The sequence below is a fragment of the Ambystoma mexicanum genome, chromosome 1q (assembly GCF_040938575.1).
Source record: "Ambystoma mexicanum isolate Mex_15411 chromosome 1q, UKY_AmexF1_1, whole genome shotgun sequence".
NCBI lineage: Eukaryota > Metazoa > Chordata > Amphibia > Caudata > Ambystomatidae > Ambystoma > Ambystoma mexicanum.
Window position 1 is genome coordinate 789,754,217 of NC_090922.1, and position 22,364 is coordinate 789,776,580.

Below are 22,364 nucleotides of genomic sequence, written 5' to 3' on the forward strand. Positions count from 1 at the left end.
CAAAACAAGGGCCTTTTCAATGTAGGTAGGCAATATTCCCAATACTTGTTTCCACAAGTTACTGTCAAATGGTGCCTTAAGTACACAACACGAAACACACAAAAAACATTGAAAAAGGGACATTTCGTGTTTCTCTTTAAAAGAGATCAAGCAACAAAGCACAATCTGAAAGCGCATTCATTCAATATCCTTTAACAACCAGGTGAAATGTCCATTCATAATGTGCCATTTTGAAGTATCACATTATCAAGTGGTCTTTGAAGCCTGAACCGTTAAATATTGTCTGGGCACATATTCCCAAAGACTGATAGTGGCATCTCCCACACGTTCAGTGATGTATAACAAGCTTTTACATGCCCAATGACGGATGTTGTTCTCTTCTACGTACAAAATGAACACAATGAAAATGTCAGATATTATCACCTTCTACATTACGATCCTCAGACCCTTCAGCACACTAAGCCTACAGCCCTGTTACTGCATCCATGGCCTATCTGCAGTGCAAGCCAACTCAGGCCGTGGCATGCCCACGCTCCAGTACAAACCATCCAGTGGCCATACTCCTCTCCAGCAAAATCCAGCTTCTCTCTAAAGCATAACCCAGCCCACAGCTGGTCCCTCTCAAGCACAACGCAGCCCATGGCTGGCCCATCTCTGAAGCGCAACCCAAGCCATGGCTGGCCCCTCTCTGAAGCGCAACCCAAGCCATGGCTGGCCCCTCTCTGAAGCGCAACCCAAGCCATGGCTGGCCCCTCTCTGAAGCGCAACCCAAGCCATGGCTGGCCCCTCTCTGAAGCGCAAGCCAAGCCATGGCTGGCCCCTCTCTGAAGCGCAAGCCAAGCCATGGCTGGCCCCTCTCTGAAGCGCAAGCCAAGCCATGGCTGGCACCTCTATGAAGCACAACTAATCCGACGTCGGGTCCCTCTCTGAAGCACAATCAATCCAACGGCCGGCCCCACCTTGAAGCAGAACCAAGTCCATGGCAGACACCTCTGAAGCACAACCAAGCCCTTGGTGGGCCCCTCTCTGAAGCACAACCAAGCCCATGACGGGCCCCTCTCTGAAGCACAACCAAGCCCATGGCGGGCCCCTCTCTGAAGCACAACCAAGCCCATGGCGGGCCCCTCTCTGAAGCACAACCAAGCCCATGGCGGGCCCCTCTCTGAAGCACAACCAAGCCCATGGCGGGCCCCTCTCTGAAGCACAACCAAGCCCATGGCGGGCCCCTCTCTGAAGCACAACCAAGCCCATGGCGGGCCCCTCTCTGAAGCACAACCAAGCCCATGGCGGGCCCCTCTCTGAAGCACAACCAAGCCCATGGCGGGCCCCTCTCTGAAGCACAACCAAGCCCATGGCGGCCCCTCTCTGAAGCACAACCAAGCCCATGGCGGGCCCGTCTCTGAAGCACAACTAGCCCATGGCGGGCCCCTCTCTGAAGCACAACCAAGCCCATGGCGGGCCCCTCTCTGAAGCACAACCAAGCCCATGGCGGGCCCCTCTCTGAAGCACAACCAAGCCCATGGCGGGCCCCTCTCTGAAGCACAACCAAGCCCATGGCGGGCCCCTCTCTGAAGCACAACCAAGCCCATGGCGGGCCCCTCTCTGAAGCACAACCAAGCCCATGGCGGGCCCCTCTCTGAAGCACAACCAAGCCCATGGCGGGCCCCTCTCTGAAGCACAACCAAGCCCATGGCGGGCCCCTCTCTGAAGCACAACCAAGCCCATGGCGGGCCCCTCTCTGAAGCACAACCAAGCCCATGGCGGGCCACTCTCAAGCACAACCAAGCTCATGGCGGGCCCCTCTCTGAAGCACAACCAAGCCCATGGTGGTCCCCTCTCAAGCACAACCAAGCCCATGGCGGGCCCCTCCCTAAGGCACAAACCCAGCCCAGGGCTGGCCCTTCCCTCAAGCAAAACCAAATCCAGCGCTGGCCCCCACCTCAAGCTCAATCCAGCCTAGACCTGGCCCACTCTAAGACAACCCAGCTGCGGCTGGCTCCTTTCTTCAACACAACAACGCCTCCAGTGTCACATTTGAGGGTCAATACAACACAAGATACTTTATTAGCATAACAAGTTAGTCAAATATTGCCAAAGAAAATACACAGGATACATAATATTCTCTTTCGAAGTGATCATTTTGGTTTTCTTTTTTTCCGCCAAAAGCCCATATTGCTTTATGCACTGTCTTGTCTGGTGACATGCATAAACATAATTCTGTGTTCTCTGCTAATTCTGATTGTTGTCCAAGGATGACGCAGAGCTGTCCTTGCCCAGTTTCACTGGTAAAGATTTTAATATTCTGGCAAAATGTGGTGAAATTGTCCTGAATGTCTGTGTGTGGGAGAAAGTGCCTCTGATTTTCTACTTCTCCAAAGTAACATTGCTTACGGATTACATCCTCCCTAAACTGCTTATTTGAGCTTTGTCGAGCAGACTATTTCCAGCTTCTTTGTATTTTGTGACAATGCTTTTTATTTTTTTTTTTAAATCACATTTATGTAATCTGTAAGTGTAAATTTGTGTGGCAAAGACCTGAAGCTTTCTAGCTTATTTTGCTGCCCTAGCTCAATCTAGATCGATTCTGTAGCTTTAGCATGCACTTTACTGGTGGACTGGAGTATGTAGCTGCTTCTTGGTGCCATAGATTGCACAAATTACTTTAAGTATTTGTATTGCCAGTTTAACCCCTTGACACCTTTTCTGAGGCCTAGTAGGTGTCCAACATGCTCAACTTCAAAGTAGTTATTGAATTTGTCTTCGCATTACTCTGGAACACCATTATTTTGGTCATTTTTAGGTTACTCTCTGGGCCCCCAGGTCTGGCAGTTTCCTTTGAGAAGGTTAAGATTTTATGGAGGAGTCCTTCTTTGATAGGTGCCATTATGCATATAGCAGGCATTTTATTTCTAAGCTATTCAGTCTCAGACCTGGAGCCTGGAATTACTCTAGCAATGTAGGGAAGTCATTGATCGAGATTAAACTGGGTTGGACTTAGGTCGAACCCTGGTCTCACTCGCCGTTCCTCTTTAAAGGACGTAATTTACATGTTATTTAGCTTCACCTTGCAGCTGAGTTTTACATGGATTTTATTATGTCACAAGTCATCAGTCCTTTTCCATTCTGCTGTAATGTAAGGTTTAGTTTGGGGTGCCAGATCGAATCATATGCTTGTCGCAAACCTATAAAGCAGGTAAACATATGCCAAATGTTACTGTTGATTTGGAAGTCCCTTTATCTATTCATGAGGCTGCAAAATAATTTGCTCAGGTAACCGTATACAGAGATTCCCCTGTAGCAGTAGTGTGTCTAGGGCATCCCCATCTTTATATATCGATGAGGTGAGCACGTTTTGTGCCTCCCTCCAGCAGATTAAGTTTCAAGTGCAGATGGCCAGACACATTATGTGTGGTCCACCCAAAGTCCAACAAATTTTATCAAAGTGACCCATAGGGAAGAGTGTATTGGCCACGGAAACCAATTTAGAACTCTATAAGAACTGTGAAATGCAATGAAAGGTAGCAAGGAGGAGTAAGTTACTGACATGTAGCTCCAGTTATCCAGCATTTGTATTTTCCATAGATTCACATGCTTTAAACATTCCCAGTCGGGTTGGGAAACCTCAGTTACCTATAGCTAAAAGAAAACAAGGTAGTTTGTAGCCCATGCACCTTTTTTGGGGCCATTTTGACATGCTCCACTCCTGGATGCCATGTTCAGATTGTAACCAGGTTGAGTGCTTATAAGCGGTTAGACCGCTAGGGCCTTTACTGGGTTTGGTGGACATCAAATGCGAATCTATGAAAGAATCAATACTGGAGAACTGGAGTTACAGGAAAGCAACTTACTCCTTCAGCATTGGATCTTCCATAGATTCACATGCTTTGGAAAGATTAAAAAGCAGCGTCTCACCATTATCTGCATAGTGTAGATGGTAGGTAGTAAAGGCACGCTTCGCTTGTAAGTCCAAACGATAGCGCTTGGCAAACATGTGTGGCACTGCCCAATTATCTGATCTGCAAATGTCTCATGGTGGGATGCCCAGACACATGGCCGATGAAGTTGACATCGCTCTAGAAGAGTGGGCCTGTTTTCTGCTCTGCAGAGGTCGGTTTGCCATCACATAGAAAGATATTTCTGATGCAATTCATTGCGAAATGTCTTGCTTCAAAATCACTTTTCCATTGCAGGCCCAAAAACGATGATTGTGTAGATAGGTGGAATTGTGTCTTATGTAATATTTTAGCACCCTTTTTCCAGTCAGGGAGTGCAAGGTGAAAGATGCATTTAAATAAAAATGTGGTAACAATTGACAAGATTAAGTGGAAATCCTTTGCTACCTTCGGCACAAAACATTTGTAGCCAGCACATGGATTTGTGACAAACCGGTAGTGATGGCTACTAAGAAGGAACAAGTTACTTACCTTAACCTCCTGTTCTCCTGCATGGGTCTTGCATGGATTCACATGCTCATGAATATTCGATGTCAGGCTGGGAATCCTCGGTAAAAAGAAAGCAGTATTGCTTAGACTGAAACTGCCTGTCTCCTCTATAACTAATCACTGTTCTTTGGGTGAGACTGCCCCTAGCCAATGACCCTAGTCCTCCTAAGCTCCACCCTTGGAGGCCATCTTCAGATTTGGTAGGGCATATAAAGAGGCAGCATGAACCAAGAAGATCCATAGAGGGGAAGATGGGAGGGTTTACATGTGAATCCATGCAAGATCCATGCTGAAGGAGCAGGAGTTACATGCAAGTAACTTGTTCCTTCTCCAGCATGGGGTCTTGCAAGGATTCACATGCTCAGGAATAAGATTAGTACAACAGTACATTAGACAACAGTACTCCCTTGCCCCTGCAGACCTCGGCAATCACTCTTGCCACTGGGTCTTTCCTGTCTTCCCTCAAGCATTCCTGTGTGCCCCCCTCCTGAAAAAGCCCTCGGCCGACCCCTCGTGTCCAGCTAACCACCGCCCGATCTCACTGTCTTCCTTGGGAAAGAAGTTGGTCTTCCCCAACTGACCCAGTATACTGAGCTCTGGATTCCAAGTATCCAGAAGCACGGAAACTGCTCTCCAGAACACCCGTAAAGAATTGCTTGCATCTATTGATTACAATTCACCTGCTGCTCGCATTCTACTCGATCTCTCCTCTGCTTTTGACACAGTGAACCACGTCATCGTCATAAAATGGCTCCAGAAAACACTTGGTATTTCAGAGCAGGCACTGGACTGGCTGACCTTCTTCAATGACCGCCCCTACCAGGTTATCCTGGGTTCTTTCTCCTCACTCACCTCTGTCTGTGGCGTTCCCCAGGGCTCTAATCACCCGGTCTGGCTCTTTAACATCTATCTCACTCACCTTATCTCCACATTTTCGCCACACTTCCAGTATCATGCAGACGACACCCAACTTTTCTCCAGACTACCCTATGCATCTCGTCTACCCCCCACACTCATTCCCGACTGCCATTCCGCTATCCAGTCTTGGTGTACTTCCAATGACCTCTGTCTCATGCCAGCAAGACTGTAATTCTTCCCATCAGGACTCCTGTTCCCTCTTTTCTCCCTTCACTCTGGACACCATCATTGGGCTCTTCCCCCCTCTCCTTCCCCTGCGGTCAGAAACCTGAGAGTTATCTTCGACTCCTCTCTTCCATTCCTCACATCTTGGACCTTGCCAAGAAGGCCCATTTCCAATTCCACCTACATGGGGGCATCCTGCCGTTTCTCACCTTCCCCCTGAAGCTCAATGTCACCAGAGATCTGGTATTCTCCAGGCTGGACTACTGCAACAGCCTTTTCCTTTACCTACTTCTTCTATCTGCCCCCTCAAGCTAATCCAGATTAGGGTTGTAAGACTTATCTTTGGCCTCAAGTCCATTGACCGTATCTCTCCAGCCCTAAAATCTCTCCACTGGCAACCGGTTGCTGCAAGGATCACATTTAAATCCCTTTGCATCATCCATAAGGCTGCCTTGGGCTGGGTGCCACACGATCTGCAACTTGCTCTCACCAAGTACTCTCCTTACAGATCGCTCCGATCCTCTGATTCTAACTCTCTGCTTGTCAAGCGTTTCTCTAAGCAGAGAGCAGGTGGCCGCTCCCTCTGCTCAGCTGGCTCCCTCCTCTGGAACAGCCTCCCCTTTTCTCTCAATCTTGAGCTGGATCGCCTCAAGTTCTGCAAACACCTCAAGACATTAATCTAGTCCTCCTCCTTCCCTCTCTCCCTCCCGAGCATCCACCTTCCCCTGAACTTGCCTTCGGCACCACCTGGCCTGTTGCCCTGCAGGTAGGCACTCCACCATCTTGAGGTCACTCCTTGGCACTTACCTGTTGCCTTCACAACAGACTCTTGCACTTACCTGTTGCCTTGCAACTATCCCCCTGGCACTTCTCTGTGGACCCCCCCCCCTTCCCCTGTCCCTTCTCTCTCCATGCACTTGCACAATTCAAATGTTCACAAGGCTCAGTACGACTGCTTTCAGTATTTAGCATTTTCCGTTGCCTCGTTTCCCTTGTTCCCTTCCCTTGCCCTGTCAGTGCTTTGAAACACAATTTTCATGATGTATAAGCACCTTGCAAAGGCCCATATTAAAAAAAAAACATTCAACCACAGGAGGTGGCAAGGCTCAACAAAAGCAATACACTTAACCCCTGCAACAGACTCACCTCAAGCAAACAGCTTGCGTAGCACCACGTGACCATTCCGGGACTCCTCTCTGGAATCCCTGTTGATGCAGTAAAATCTCGTGAAGGTGTGGGTGGACGTCCACATAGCAGCCCTGCAGATGTCGAGCAGGGGAACACAAGAGAGAAACGCTGCTGTTGCTGCAATGACTCTGGTGGAGTGGGCTCACGGCAGAACAGACAGTATCAATGCATGACACAGCCGGAGTTCCACCTGGATATGGAAGCCTAAGACAGGGCCATCGCATGTTCCACACGTCCAAAATTGCCGAACAGTTGAGATGTCTTCTGAAAATCCCTTTTGCGTGCCACATAATACTTCAAGGAACAAGCAACGTCGAGCAAGGAACAAGTTACTTACCTGTAACTGTTGTCCTCCAGCATGGATTCACATGCTCATGAATATTCCCAGTCATCCGGCTGGGAATCCTTGGTAAAGAAAAAATCTGTTTCAGTTTCGTTTCTGAACTGTCTTTCTCCTAATAACCAATCACTGGTCTCTGGGTCATACTGCCCCCAGCCAATGACTGCCCTCTACCTAAACCCCTCCTCTGGCAGCCATCCTCATATTTGGTAGCACGTAAAGTGGCAGTAAGACCAAGTGAAGAGCCGCAGAGGGGTAGGAGGGAGAGTTTGCATGTGAATCCATGCCAGACCCATGCTGGAGAACAACAGTTACAGGTGAATAACTTGTTCCTTCTCCAGCGTGGGGTCTGGCATGGATTCACATGCTCATGAATACAAGAATACATAGCACTACACACATGCACAACCACGGGAGGTGGCAAGGCTCAACATTAAGCATCTCTTACCTCCTCACCAGGCCCACCTTCAGGCGAACAGGTTGCGCAGCACGGCCTGGCTGACTCTGGACTCCTCCCTGGAATCCCAGTCGACGCAGTAGAATCTCGTGAAGGTGAGAGTCGACCTCCATGTAGCAGCCCTGCAGATGTCCAGCAGGGGCACACCAAATAGGAATGCTGTGGTAGCAGGGATCGCTCTGGTCGAATGGGCTCTCGGACGGCCAGGCAACGGTCAGTTTGACAACCGGAGAAAATGTATGATGCAGCCGGAGAGCCTTCTGGAAATGGAAGCCATCGAGAGGGCCTTCCCTTGGTTCACAGGTCCAAAGTTCACAACCAGCTGTGAGGTCTTCCGAAAACACTTTGTGCGGTCCACGTAGAACTTCAGCGCTCTAGCTACATCCAGCGAGTGCAAAGTCCTCTCGGCCGGCGACAAAGGAGACGGGAAGAAAACCGGCAACACCAAGGGCTTGTTGAGATGGACGTCCAACGGTATCTTGGGCATGAAGGAGGGGTGCGTCCTCAGCACCACCCTCGTCTCGTGGAAAGTCAGGTATGGACGCTTGCAGGGGAGGGCCCGGATCACTCCCACTCGTGCAGAGGTGATGGCCACAAGAAACACTGTTTTCCACGACATGAACTTCAATGGCGCCGAATGCAGAGGCTCGAATGGCGGCCCCATGAGCCTGGACAGCACCACGTTGAGCTCTCACGCCGGGGCCGGTGCCTTCACCGGCGGGAACCATTGGAGCAATCCCTTCATGAACTCCTTCACCAGGCGATGGGACCAAAGGGATAAGCGCCCCAGAGTTCTGGTATATCTGGAGATAGCCGCCAGATGGATCTTGGAGGCATGGGCCAGCCCCACCTTAGCCAGAGACAATAAGTACGGCAGCACTTGAGGGACCGTAATCCGCAGAGGGTTAATCTTCTATGGCCGACACCAGACAGAAACCCTCTTCCATTTGTGTCCATAGCACTTGAGAGTTGAGGACGCCCTGTCCTTTGCAAGCACCTCCTTGCAGTCTGCCGGGATATCATACCCTCCAAACTCTAGCGCTGCAGGAGCCAGACCAGGCCTGCAAGTTCAGCGACCCCGGGTCGTGATGGTGGATGGCACCTCCTTCTCTGGCGAGGAGATACGCCTCCGTGGGCAGTTTGACTGGGGGGGGGGGGGACGCTGACATGTCCAGAAGGTTCGGTAACCAGATTTTTCTCGGTCATGCCGGTGCGATGAGGATCATCCTACACCGGGACCGCTTGAGTTGGTTAATGAGTCGCAGCAGCAACGGCGGGAACGCATACACAGAACAGCCCATCCCAGGGGAATGAAGGCATTGCACATGCTCTCCGGCTGGGGAAACCTGCTGGCGAATCTCCGGCACTCGGTGTTGGTCGCCGTCGCAAATAGGTCGATCTGGGAATTGCCCCATCATTGGAATAGCAGATCCACTTGATCCTGTCGCAGTTCCCACTCGTGGCACGAGCGCAGCTCCCTGCTGAGTGAGTCGGCGATGGTGTTCTTTATTCCTGACAGGTGTAAGGGTACCAGAAACATCCCCTGGGCGACGGCCCAGTGCCACAGATCCTGGGCCTCCTTGGATAGGGCTGGGGATCTGGTGCCTCCCTGCTACCGGATGTAGAACATCGTGGTGGTGTTGTCAGTGAAGATCCTCACCGCCTTGCCTTTGAGGGACGGAAGGAACAACCTGAGGGCCCAGAACACGGCTCGGAGCTCAAGGACACTGATGTGTAGTGCCCTCTCCTCTGGGAGCCAAAGGCCTCTTGCGTGGAAATCTCCGTTGTGCGCTCCCCATCCCTCCAGGGAGGCATCGGTCGTCACCCTCTCCTGAGGTGCCGGGGTCTGGAAGTCGGTACCCGCTGCCAGATGCGCATGGGTGCCCTACCACCGGATCGCTTGTCGGAAGGTCTCGTTGAGCGAGATCCAGTCTACGAAGCTGTCCGCCGCTTGCATCCAAAGGGCGTCTAGGAACTCTTGCAGCGGACGCATCCGCAGCCTGCACAGGCGCACTAGGTAGATGCATGAGAACATCATGCATGAGAAGGGACTTGATGGACCTCACATTGGCCACATCCATGGCCAACAGCCGCTGCACCTTGCCCAGGATGGCCTTCGTCCTTTCCTCCGACAGAGAGGCCAATCGCGCCACTGTGTCGAACTTGGCTGCCAGAAACAGTGCGACCTGCGACGGAACCAATTGGGATTTCGAGAAGTTGATGGAAAATCCCAGATCCGTGAGCAGTTGGAAGGTCTTCGCTGTGTGCCCGATGGCGTGTTCTCTTGTCTTTGCTCGGATGAGCCAATCGTCCAGGTAGGGGTAGACGTGGATCCCCTGCAGGCGCAGCCGCGCCGCCACTTAGGCACTTGGTGAAAACCCTGGGCACCGACTTCAATCCGAAAGGAAGGGCCTTGAACTGGTAGTGCCGCCCTTGGACTACGAATCTGAGAAACTTTCAATGTCCTTTTAGAATGGGGATATGAAAGTAGGCATTCTCCAAGTCCAGCGACGATAGGAAGTTGCCTTCCTCCAGCTGCCCCAGCAAGTGCTGGAGGGTGACCATCCGGAACTTCTGGGCCTCGATGTACTTGTTTAAACGACGAAGGTCCAGGATGGGTCGCCAAGGAACAAGTTACTTACCTGTAACTGTTGTTCTCCAGCATGGGTCTGGCATGGATTCACATGCTCATGAATATTCCCCGTCGTCAGGCCGGGAATCCTCGGTATAGAAAAAAATCAGTATCAGTTTCATTTCTGATCTGTCTTTCTCAGTAGTAACCAATCACTGGTCTCTGGGTCATACTGCCCCCAGCCAATGACTGCCCTCTCCCTAAGCCCCGCCCCTGGCAGCCATCCTCAGATTTGGTAGCACGTGAAGTGGCAGTATGACCAAGTGAAGAGCCGCAGAGGGGTAGGCGGGAGGGTTCGCATGTGAATCCATGCCAGACCCATGCTGGAGAACAACAGTTACAGGTAAGTAACTTGTTCCTTCTCCAGCATGGGGTCTGGCATGGATTCACATGCTCATGAATATAAGAATACATAGCAGTATACACATGCACAGCCACGGGAGGTGGCAAAAGGCTCAATATCAAGCAATACAACAACTCAACATTAAGCAACTCTTACCTCCTCATCAGGCTCACCTTAGGCGAACAGGTTGCGCAGCACTGCCTGGCCGACTCTGGACTCCTCCCTGGAATCCCGGTCGACGCAGTAGAATCTCGTGAAGGTGTGCGTCGACCTCCACGTAGCAGCCCTGCAGATGTGGAGCAGGGGCACACCAGACAGGAACGCCGTAGTAGCAGCGATCGCTCTGGTCGAATGGGCCCTCGGACGGCCTGGCAACAGTCGTTTTGCCAACCGGTGACAGTGCATGATGCAGCCGGAGAGCCATCTGGAAATGGAAGTCTTCGAGAGAGCCTTCCCCTTGATTCACAGGTCCAAAGTTCACAAACAGCTGTGATGTCTTCCGAAAACTCTTCGTGCGGTCCACGTAGAACTTCAGCGCTCTAGCTACATCCAGCGAGTGCAGAGTCCTCTCAGCCGGCGACGAAGGCGACGGGAAGAAAACTGGCAACACCAAGGGCTCGTTAAGGTGGAAGTCAGATGGCACCTTGGGCATGAAGGAGGGGTGCGTCCTCAGCACCACCCTTGTGTCGTGAAAAGTCAAGTATGGAGGCTTGCAAGACAGGGCCTGGATCTCTCCCACTCGTCGTGCAGAGGTGATGGCCACGAGGAATGCTGTCTTCCACGACAGAAACTTCAACGGCACTGAATGCATAGGCTCGAATGGGGCCCCCATGAGCCTAGTCAGCACCACGTTGAGCTCCCACGCCGGGGCAGGGGCCTTCACTGGCAGGAATGATCGGAACAGTCCTTTCATAAATTCCATCACCAGTCGATGAGACCACAAGGACGCGCGTCCTGTAGTTCTGGTGTAACGTGAGACGGCAGCCAGATGTACCTTGATGGAAGCGTGAGATAGGCCAGCCTTGGCCAAGGACAATAGGTACGGCAATACTTGAGGGGCCGTAATCCGCAGAGGGTTAATCTTCTGTGCACGGCACCAGACAGAGAACCTCTTCCATTTGTGTTCGTAGCACTTGAGGATGCCCTGGCCTTCGCAAGAACCTCTCTGCAGTCGGCCGGGATGTCGTATCCTCCAAACTCTAGTGCTGCAGGAGCCAGGCCTGCAAGTTCAGCGACTCTGGTTCGTGATGAAGAATGGCGCCTCCTTCTCTGGAGAGAAGATCCGCGTCCGTCGGCAGCTTGACTGGTGTGGACGCTGACAAGTCCAGAAGGTCTGGGAACCAGATCTGCCTCAGCCACGCCAGTGCGACGAGGATCATCCTGCACCGGGACCTCTTGAGCTGGTTGACAAGCCGGAGTAGCAATGGCAACGGCGGGAATGCATAAAGGAACAGGCCGTCCCAGGGGAACGAGAAAGCATCGCCCATGCTCCTCGGTTGGGGAAACGTGCTGCCGTCGCGAAGAGATCGATCTGGGATTTGCCCCATGGTCAGAAGAGTCGGTCCACTTGATCCTGGCGCAGTTCCCACTCATGGCACGAGCGCAGCTCTCTGCTGAGTGAGTCGCGATGGTATTTTTTATCCCCGCCAGATGAAAGGGTACCAGAAACATCCCTTGGGCGACGGCCCAATGCCACAGATCCTGGGCTTCCTTGGATAGGGCAGGGGATCTGGTTCCGCCCTGCTTCCGAATGTAAAACATCGTGGTGGTGGTGGTGTCGGTGAAGATCCTCACCACCTTGCCCTTGAGGGACGGAAGGAAGGACCTGAGGGCCCAGAACACTGCACGGAACTCCAAGATGTTGATGTGGAGAGTCTTCTCCTCCGGGAGCCAAAGACCTCTCGCGTGGAGACCCCCGGTGTGCGCTCCCCAACCTTCGAGGGAGGCATCCGTCGTCACCGTCACCTGTTGGGCCGGGGCTAGGAAACCTGTTCCCGCCGTCAGATGAGAGCGGACACCCCACCATCGTATCGCCTGACGGAACACTTTGTCGAGCGGGATCCTGTCCTCGAAGCTGCCCGTCGTCTGGATCCAGTGGGCGTCGAGGATTCTTGCAAGGGCTGCATCCGAAGTCTGCAGTGGCGTACCAGATAAATACAGGAGGACATCATTCCGAGGAGGGACTTGACAGACCTCACTCTGGCCACGTCTGTGGCCAGCAGACGTTGCACCTTTCCTAGGATGGTCCTTATCCTTTCCTCTGACGGTGAGGCCCGCTGCGCCACTGTGTCGAGCTGTGCTCCCAGAAACAGGGCGACTTGCGACGGGACCAGGTGGGATTTTGGAAAGTTGATGGAGAACCCCAGGTCCGTGAGCAGCTGGACGGTCTTCGCAGTGTGTTCCACGGCGAGCTCCCTTGTCCTTGCCCGTATGAGCCAGTCGTCCAGGTAGGGGTAGACATGGATCCCCTGCAGGCGCAGCCGCGCCGCCACCGGTGCTAGGCACTTGGTGAACACCATGGGCGCCGATTTTAATCCAAACGGGAGGGCCTTGAACTGGTAGTGCCGCCCTTTGACCACGAACCTGAGGAACTTTCGGTGTCTCTTTAGAATAGGGATGTGGAAGTCAGCATCCTCCAAGTCCAACGACGACAGGAAATCGCCCTCCTCCAGCTGTCCCAGCACGTGCTGGAGGGTGACCATCTGGAACTTCTGTGCCTTGATGTATTTGTTTAGTCGTCGCAGGTCCAGGATGGGACGCCATCCTCCTGTCTTCTTCTTTACAAGGAAGTATCTTGAGTAAACTCCGGAGCCCCGAAGCCTCTTCGGGACGAGCTCGATGGCACCTTTCCTGAGCATCGCCCTTACTTCGAACAGCAGTTGAGGGACGTGATTTTCCTTCCTGGCCACGGGAGGAATGCGGGGGCACCTCTTCTGGAACTCGAGGGCGTGCCCCAGGGCCAGGGCGTCCAGCACCCAACGGTCAGTGGAGATGGACTCCCACACGCCGACGAACTTCGTCAGCCGGCCTCCCACCGGGGTGCTTCGGCGGGGGCCCGACGGTCGGTTCAATCATGCTTGGAGGCCGCTTTGCCACCTTGATCACCTTGGCGACGACGGCGGGATCCACCTGACCTGCCGCGTCCCCTGTAGGCCTCCTGCGACGAAGATCTTGCCGCTTGACGGTACGTAGAGGAGCTGCTGCCGGCTCCCTTGGAGGCACCCTGTCTGCCTCCGGAGCTCCGAAAGGACGGCCGTCGCTGTTGGAGCACACCCAGTGCACGGGCCATCTCCGTGTCCGTCTTGATCGCCTAAAGGGACTCATCAACCGCCTTGCCAAAAAGGTTGTTCCCATCGAAAGGCATGTCCAAAACCTTGGTCTGAACGTCCTGGCGGAAATCCGTCGCCTTGAGCCATCCTCGTCGTCTCAGGCAAACGCCGTTGCCCAACTGACGGAAACCGGTGTCGGCGATGTCCGTAGCCACCGTAATGGCGTGGTCCAAGGCAATCTCACCTTCCTGTAAGATTTCCAGGGCCTCAGCCCTCTTGGCGTCGGAAGGAAGTCCAACAGAGGGGCGATCTTGAGCCACAACTCCCTGTCGTAGCGGGCTACAATGGCCAGGGCGTTGGCCACCTTGATGGTCGTCGCTGCAGATGAGATGACCCGTCGTCCCATCGCATCCAGCTTCCTACCCTCGCCATCCGGCGGGGAGGTTGAAGTCGAGGCCGATGCCCCCCCCCCCGCTTTCTTCTTGACCGCCGCCGAAAATGACCGAATCCGGGTTAGGTTGTGCCCTAAGGTACAAGAGGGCAGCGTCGGGGACCCGGTACTACTTCTCGTACCGGTCCCTCTTCGCAGGAGCCGTGGCAGGGTTCTTGAGGAGGGCGATCCCCTCATCCCAGAGGTCATCAAGAAGCGGTACGGCGAGGACCGTCTTCCTTTTAGCCTTGCGCCGTTGGTAAAGGAACCCTTCCTCCTTTTCTTCGGGGCAGAGGTGGAAGAGCTTGGATGCCCTGGAAATCATAGCATGGGAGGATCCAATCTCGTCGGGCGGGGACGCCCGGGCCGGGGGCGACGGGGGACACGTACCGTCATCGCCTCCGTCGTCATCCGTACCCGTCGTAGTCGTGTCCATGCCTGTATCATCCCCGTGGGTAGTGGACCGGGGGAAGGCAGAAGGCCGCCGAGGCAGGAGAGGCGGCCTAGGATGCGTCGTCCTCCTCTTAAGTGGTGGGCTCTCCGAAGGTCCTGGCTCCGGTTCCCCCGTCGGGTCTGGCTCAGGTACCTCCGGGGGAAGGGGCAACCTAGTACTTATCTCCAAGCAGAAGGACTGGATGGCTGACAAAATGGCCGCCGAGGTGTCCGGCGCCGGAAACGACGGGAGCGAGGGCTCTTGAGGAGCCTCGTCTGCGACACCGTCGCCCTCGCCGGGATCCCTCCCGATGGGCTGGGCCTCCTCCACGACTTGGATGAGATCCTCTTCACAGGTCGTGTCCGTATCCACGAGGGCCACCAGCCCCTCCCCCATCCTTTTCGAGGACTTCGTGGGGGTCTTCTCGATGGGCCTGAAAGACGACTCCCTCCGCGGTGGCAGGGAGACTCTGGTACCTGAGGGCACCTCCACTGGTGTAGCCTCCACAGGCTGAGCCAGGGCCGTGGCGACATCCTCAATCTAGGTCCTAGCAGGGTGAATTAAGGCCAACGTCACCTTCTGTACGCCTGGGGCCTTCACCTTGGGGGAGGGTCCGAGCCTCGCTCCCCCTCTGCCGGAATCTTTGAGATCGACCAGGGCCTCTCTAGAAGCTTCGCCGGGTTCACGGACTTCCTCTTACCCGAGCCAGAGTGTTGGCTCGTGGTTGATGGCACCGGGGAGGATGCGCCCTGCCTGGCAGCCAAGGAGCCTGACCGTTAGGCGCTCCCGGTGCCCGCGGACTCGCGGTGCTTAGCCTTTTGTTGGGCCCCCGTCGCCGAGGCACCCTCACAGGACTTAGATCGCTCGGACTTCTTTTTCTTCTCCTCGCCTGGCGGGCTCTTAACTTCCAGCCAGTTGGCGAGACGGAGGTGGCGATCCTTCATGGTCCGCTCCGACATGTTCCCACAAAACGCACAGTCCTTTTCCTTGTGCGTCTTGTCCTCATGGAGACAGTAGAGGCATAAAGAATGCTCGTCCTCCTTGAAAACGTTCTGAAGTTGGCATCCAGGGCAGGTCATGAACAGCTTCCCGGGCGTCGAGCTCCCCTTCTCCTGGGCCATATCCGGGTAGGCCTTGGAACTTCTGGAATCCTCCGAAAGCGTAACTCGACAAAATCTTCACCCTTGAGGGGCGTAGAAACTCCGAAACGGATCCCCGTTGGTCGGATGTAGAAACAGAGGAGCTTGAGGCTCTATTTAACTGAAAAAATGAGAAAATCTCCTGAAAAAAGCACGAAAACGCAGCAAAAGCTCGAGAGCTACAGCACGAGGACTCCCAACACTTGAACGTGCGGTAAAAGTCTGAGGATGGCTGCCAGGGGCGGGGCTTAGGGAGAGGGCAGTCATTGGCTGGGGGCGGTATGACCCAGAGACCAGTGATTGGTTACTACTGAGAAAGACAGATCAGAAACGAAACTGATACTGATTTTTTCTATACCGAGGATTCCCGGCCTGACGACGGGGAATATTCATGAGCATGTGAATCCATGCCAGACCCCATGCTGGAGAACTGTCTGTCTTCTTTCTTACGAGGAGTATTGCGAGTACACTCTGGAGCCCCGGAGACTCTTTGGGACGAGCTTGATGGCTCCTTTCTTCAGCATCGCCCTTACTTCCAGCAGCAGTCAAGGGATGTGGTTTTACTTCCTGGCCACGGGTGGAATGCGGAGGCACTTTTTTTTTAGAAATTCAAGAGTGTGTCCGCAGGCCAGGGCATATAGCACCCATCGGTCGGTGGAGATGGACTCCCACACGCTGACGAACTTCGCCAGCCGGCCTCCCACCGGGTTGCTCAGGTGGGGGCCCGACGCTATGGCCAGTTCAGTCCTGCTTGGCAGCAGCCTTGCCGCCTTGGCCTCCTTGACGACGACAACGAGATCCTCCTGACTTGCCGCAGCCTCTGTAGGCCTCCTGCGACGAGGAGCGGGCCGCCTGGCGGTACACCGAGGAGCCGTCGTCGAATTCTTTGGAAGCACCTTGCTTGCCTCCGGAGTTCCGAAAGGGCGGCCGTCGTTGCTGCAAAACTCCCAAGGCCCGAGCCGTCTCTGTGTCGGCCTTGATGGCCTGCAGTGACTCGTTCACTGACTTGCGAAACAGTTTGTTCCCGTCGAAGGGCATGTCCAAAACTCTGGTTGCACGTCCTGGTGGAAATCGGTCGCCTTGAGCCAACCACGCCGTTGAAGGCAAACACTGTTGCCCAACCGGCGGAAACCGGTTATCAGCAATGTCCGTGGCCACCGTTATGGCGTGGTCCGATGCCACCTCACCTTCCTGCAGGATCTCCAGGGCCTCAGCCTTCTTGTCGTCCGGAAGGACGTCCAGCAGAGGAGCGATCTTAAACCACAGCTCCCTGTCGTAGCGGCCCACAATCGCTAGGGCGTTGGCTGCTTTAATCGTTGTCGCCGCCGACGAGATGACCCGTCAACCAATGGCATCCAGGTTCTTCCCCTCGCCGTCCGGCGGGGAGGTTGAAGTTGAAGCCGTCGCCCCCGCCGCTTCCTTCTTGGCCACCGCGAAGACGACCTAAACCGGGGTCGGCTCTCCCTGAGGCACAAGGGGGTTGGGGGGAATCCGGGACCCGGTACTTCTTCTCGTACCGGTCTCTCTTGGCAGGTGTCGTGGAGGGGTTCTTCAGGAGCGACAGCCCCTCGTCCCAGATGTCGTCAAGTAACAGGACCGAGAGGACCGTCTTCCTCTTGGCCTCACACTGTTGATCGAGGGAGCCTTCCTTCTTCTGTTCTTCGGGTCAGAGCTGGAAAAGCTTGGATGCCCTGGCGATCATGGCGTGGAAGGAGCCAATTTCGTCGGGCAGGGAGGCCAGAGGAGGTGGTGATGGAAGGCCCATCCCGTCGTCACCACCATCGTCATCCGTCCCCGTCGTGGCCGTCTCTGTTCCCGTGTCATCCCTAGGATCAGGGGAAGGAGATGAAAGCTGCGAAGGCTGCGAAGGCCACGAAGGCTGGAAGGGCGGGGGGGGGGGGGGGTATGAACTCTCCTCTGCTTGCTTGGAGTGCTTCCCGACAGGCCAGGCTCCGCTGGATCGACCGTTGGGGGTAAGGGCAACCTCGTCCTTATCTCCGTACATAAGGCCTGGATCGCCATCAAGATCGATCCCAAGTTGTCCTGTGGCCCAGGTACCGGCTGCAACGGGCGCGACGGTTGGGGAGTGGAATCCTCCGCCTCCACGGGAACCTCGTCGGCAACACCGTTGCTCTCTTCGTCCGCCACGTCGGGATCCGTCCCGTGGGACCGGACCTCCTTGAACTTCTCGTTCAGAATCTTCACGACTCCAGCCAGTCCATGATGGCCACCGGCCTCCCCCCTCTTTTTCCACCGGGGTTCTCACGGGGGTCTTATCGATGGGTTGAAAAGGGTATTCTCTCCACGGGGGCAGGGAAACTCTGGGCCCAGAGGTCGCTTCCACTGGGGTAGCCTCCACAGGCTTCGCCAGAGCCGCCACGACTCCCTTGATAGAGGCCTTAGCTGGGTGAATCAAGGCCTTCACGACTTTGGGCGCGCTTGAGGACTTCACCTTGGGGGGGGGTCACCGACTTGCTCCCCCTCGGCTGTCTCTGTCGGGATCCACCAGGACGTCTCCCGAAGTTTAGCCGGGTTCTCAGATTTCCCCTTCCCCGAGCCAGAGCGTTGGCTCGTGGTTGATGGCGTTGGTGAAAGTGCGCCCTGCCTGGCAGCCGAGGAGCCCGACTGTTCGGCGCTCCCAGTGCCCACGGACTCGCGGTGCTTTGCCTTTTGTTGGGCCCCCGTCGCCGGAGCGCCCTCAAAGGTCTTAGAAGCCCACCCGGACCTCTTCTTCTCACCTGCCGCTGGGCTCTTCCCTTCCAGCCAATTGGTGAGGCGGATACGCCGATCCCTCATGGTCCGCTCCAACATGTTCTTGCAAAACGCACAGTCCTTCTCCACGTGCGTTTTGTCCTCGTGAAGGCAGTAGAGGCATCTAGAATGCTCATTCTCCTTGAAGACATTCTGCAATCCGCATCCAGGGCAGTTCCTGACAGCTTGGATCCAGGCATCGTGCTTCCTTTGTCCTGGGCCATGTCCACGCGGGGTAGGCCTCAAAGATCTTCTGGAATCCTCCAATAAGTGGAACTTGACAAAAACTTCACCCTTGAGCGGGGTTAGAAAATTCCGAAACGGGTCCCCGTTGATCGGAAGTAGAAACGGTGGAGCTCGAGGATCGATTGACCAAAAAAATGATATTAAACTCTTTGAAAAATCGCAAAACGCAGTAGAAGCTCGAGAGCTATAGCACGAGAACTCCCAACACTTGAACGTGCGGTAAAAATCTGAGGATGGCTGCCAGAGGAGGGGCTTAGGTAGAGGGCAGTCATTGGCTGGGGGCAGTATGACCCAGAGTCCAGTGATTGGTTATTAGGAGAAAGACAGTTCAGAAACGAAACTGAAACAGATTTTTTCTTTACCGAGGATTCCCAGCCTGACGACGGGGAATATTCATGAGCATGTGAATCCATGGCAGACCCCATGCTGGAGAAATGCAACACCGTTTCAGCAGGCGTAGATGGTTTCGGAACGAAAACTGGCAGGACCAAATGCTTGTTGAGATGGAACTCCGAAGGAACCTTCGGCATAAATGTGGGATTGGTTCGCAGCACCACCTTTGTAATGTGGAAGGTCAAGTACAGCTGCTTGCAGGAGAGGCCTGTGAACTCCCTGATCTGCCTGGCCAAGGTGGTGGCCACCAAGAAAGCAGTCTTCAATGAAACATTTCAGAGGGGCCTGATGCATTGGCTGAAACGGAGGCCCCATGAGCTTACTCAAATTCAAGTTTAGATGGCAAGCTGGGGCAGGAGCCTTCAGCGGTGTAAAAGTCCTAAAGAGGCCTCCAAGGAACTCCTTCACGAGCCTGTGAGAACACAGGGAGGGCTTGCCCAGAGGGATATGGCAGCGAGATGAACTTTGACAGAGGCTTGAGCCAGGCCAGCCGTGGCCAGCGAGAGGTACTGAATGAGCTGTGGAGCAGTTTTCCGCAGAGGCGTAATCTTTTGAGTCCTGCACCACACTGTGAAGCACTTCCATTTCTCCCCCCTGGCACTTCTCCCCCTCCATCCCCTCGCACTTGCGCGATCAGAACACCACAAGGTCTACTAAGGTCGTTGTTTTGTCCTACTCCTGTCTTTCCTTCCTTGTCACACCTAGAAACACATTTGTACAGGCATGTTATAAATGACATAATTTGTGGCCGTAACAAGACAACGAGGCTCAACGAGAAGGATCATCTTGCACATCCAGCGGCAGGGAATGGTACCCACACTCTAGTGTTGCAAGAGTCAGGCCGTGAGTCTCAGCAATGCTGGGTCATGGTGCAGTATTCAGTTTTCTCTAGAGAAAAGGTCCGGAAGTGGAGGCTGACGGATGGACAGAGCCACTGATAGATGGAGCAGATCCAGTTACTAGACGCTCCACGGCCACACTGGCGCGCTCAGGATCATCCTGCAATTGGAATGTCAGTGTTCTGATCACAAATAGCATGAGCAGAATTTGAGGGAAGGCGTAGCGGTAGAACACCTTTCACGGGAATGAGAAGGCGTCCCCCAGACTCCTCAGCTGAGGGTAACTGCTGGCAAGCTTCTGGCACTTGGAGTTGGCAGCTGCTACGAAGAGGTTGATCTGGGGAAGACCCCACCTGGAGAAGAGTTGAGACACCTGCACCTGTTGAAGTTCCCACTCATTGCATTAGTGCAGCTCCCTGCTGAGCGAGTCTGCGATGGTGTTCTTGATGCCCGCCAGGTGAAAGGGAACGAGGAACATGTCCTGAAGAATGGCCCAGCAGCACAGGGAATAGGCTTTGTGGCGAATCCTGCGGAGTCATCAATCATTCCTGGTGATTAGCTCCTCCCACATGGCAAGGGACAGAAGGCGCTACCTGATCCTGACCATGGGGTGGTATTATGAGGGAGGATCATGTGGGAGGGGACGACTATCGGGAGGAGGTGAAGACTGTTGGGAGAGATGCAGTATTTTTCCTCCCTTATGAAGAAAATCCCCCCAGACACCTAATCTTCTGATCAGATCCCTGTGTATGCTTGCGAGTGCTGTGTGAATCGTTTTTTTTTCCCTTCCTAACGTTCCTTTCGTGTAAACGCTGTTTTGACTTTTCTCCTTCTCCAAGCAGTAAGGACTGCATCTAGCCTAGCTTTGCATTTCATTTGAGACTGCTACATGGGAGGCCTACTGATCTTCCAGTATGGACTGCATTACTTACCCTGTAGTTCACGGGACCTAAATTTCCCAACTACACCGGTCCTTTTCTTACCGTCAGCGGCACGTGAGCGCTGGCACGTTTGGAGAAGCTGACTATCACTGGATTGCGCAAGGTGTGCACTGTGTGCCTGTCTCTGCCGTTCCCACACAGATATCTCCTGTGCTTTTCCGGTCTCCTTAGTAGGTCGACAATCCAAGATCTTATCCAGGGACTATGCAACAAACCATTGTAACTGCCAACCTACAACCCTACCTCATTTCGGAACTAAAAGGAAAGCAATTTGCTGCGCTATCTCCATCCTGAACCTGCTATACCCACTGCCCCAATGGTTGCAAAAAATATACCCCCTCCGCCTATCGTCGATCCAGGTGTAATTGAGCATTTGGACACCCCCCCCCCCCCGCGTCACACAGGCATGAGGATACATCTGATCACGACAAACACCTATTACCTCATGAAACACTGGTGTTAGCCTCCCCTTGCTGTTGAGGCATCAGCATTAGCTCATAGTAACTTAAGCCCCACCCAGCAGGCCCGTTTGGAAGACACACACACTGGTCCTACTACCTCCAGGGGCTGCGATAATGCCAAAGCCTTAGATGCTGTACAGATGCCCGATACCCCTACATCAGTGCACACTCGGCTGCATCTCACCCACTGATGTGCTTTTCTCTCCTTACAGCCGCTCGGCCTCTAAACATGGCATAGGAATTGCTGACTACCTTGCAGAATTCGCACCTGATGCGCAGGCACTAACTGAAACCTGTCTTAATAAATCCATCACCACTGAGACCACAATGTCACTCCCCCTTACTATTCCATTCTGCGCACAGATCGTACCAGCCAAAAGGGTGGTGGAGTGGCCCTCATGTATAAAAAACAGCTTGACTGTCACCTGGTCTCAGACTCTACCCCCACCCCCTAATGACAGCGAAACCTTGCACGCAAAAGTTCAAATCAATCTTCAAGTCTCACTGAGCATTTTGGTCATTTACATACCCCCTAGGGACATGCTATCATTTGAAGAACATATTCTTGGTTTACTCAATTTCATTACCAAGAGCAAGACCCCCCGCTCCCCTTATTATCCTCGGAGACCTTAATCTATGGGCTGAAGACCCCTCTGATAAACACGCATTCTCTGCTGAAATCCCTGCACGGCATGGGTTTCTCGCAAAGGGCTACGGGTCCCACTCATATCAGAGGGCACACCCTAGACTGGGTTACTACACACGCTCTGCACACCCTCCCCCCGGGCCCCTCAGGTAGTAATCAGCCCCATGGTCTGATCACTATCCGGTGAATGCACTAGTTCGGCTCCCAGCATCACCCACAAGAAGGGACCTTCTGCCCCGACTGGAAACCAAATTCAGACATTTTAAAAATGTTACGCCAGCCAACCTCTCCACACTGTTAGCGGCTAGGCTCCAGCCAACTGACAACTTTA

General features: G+C 54.0%; 1 protein-coding gene across 4 annotated transcripts in view; it reads right to left on the reverse strand.

Moving 5' to 3' along the window:
* TPR (translocated promoter region, nuclear basket protein) overlaps nt 1-22,364 on the reverse strand; it is a 2,097,972-nt gene that overhangs the window by 750 nt on the left and 2,074,858 nt on the right. The gene's annotated exons all lie outside the window — the stretch shown is intronic.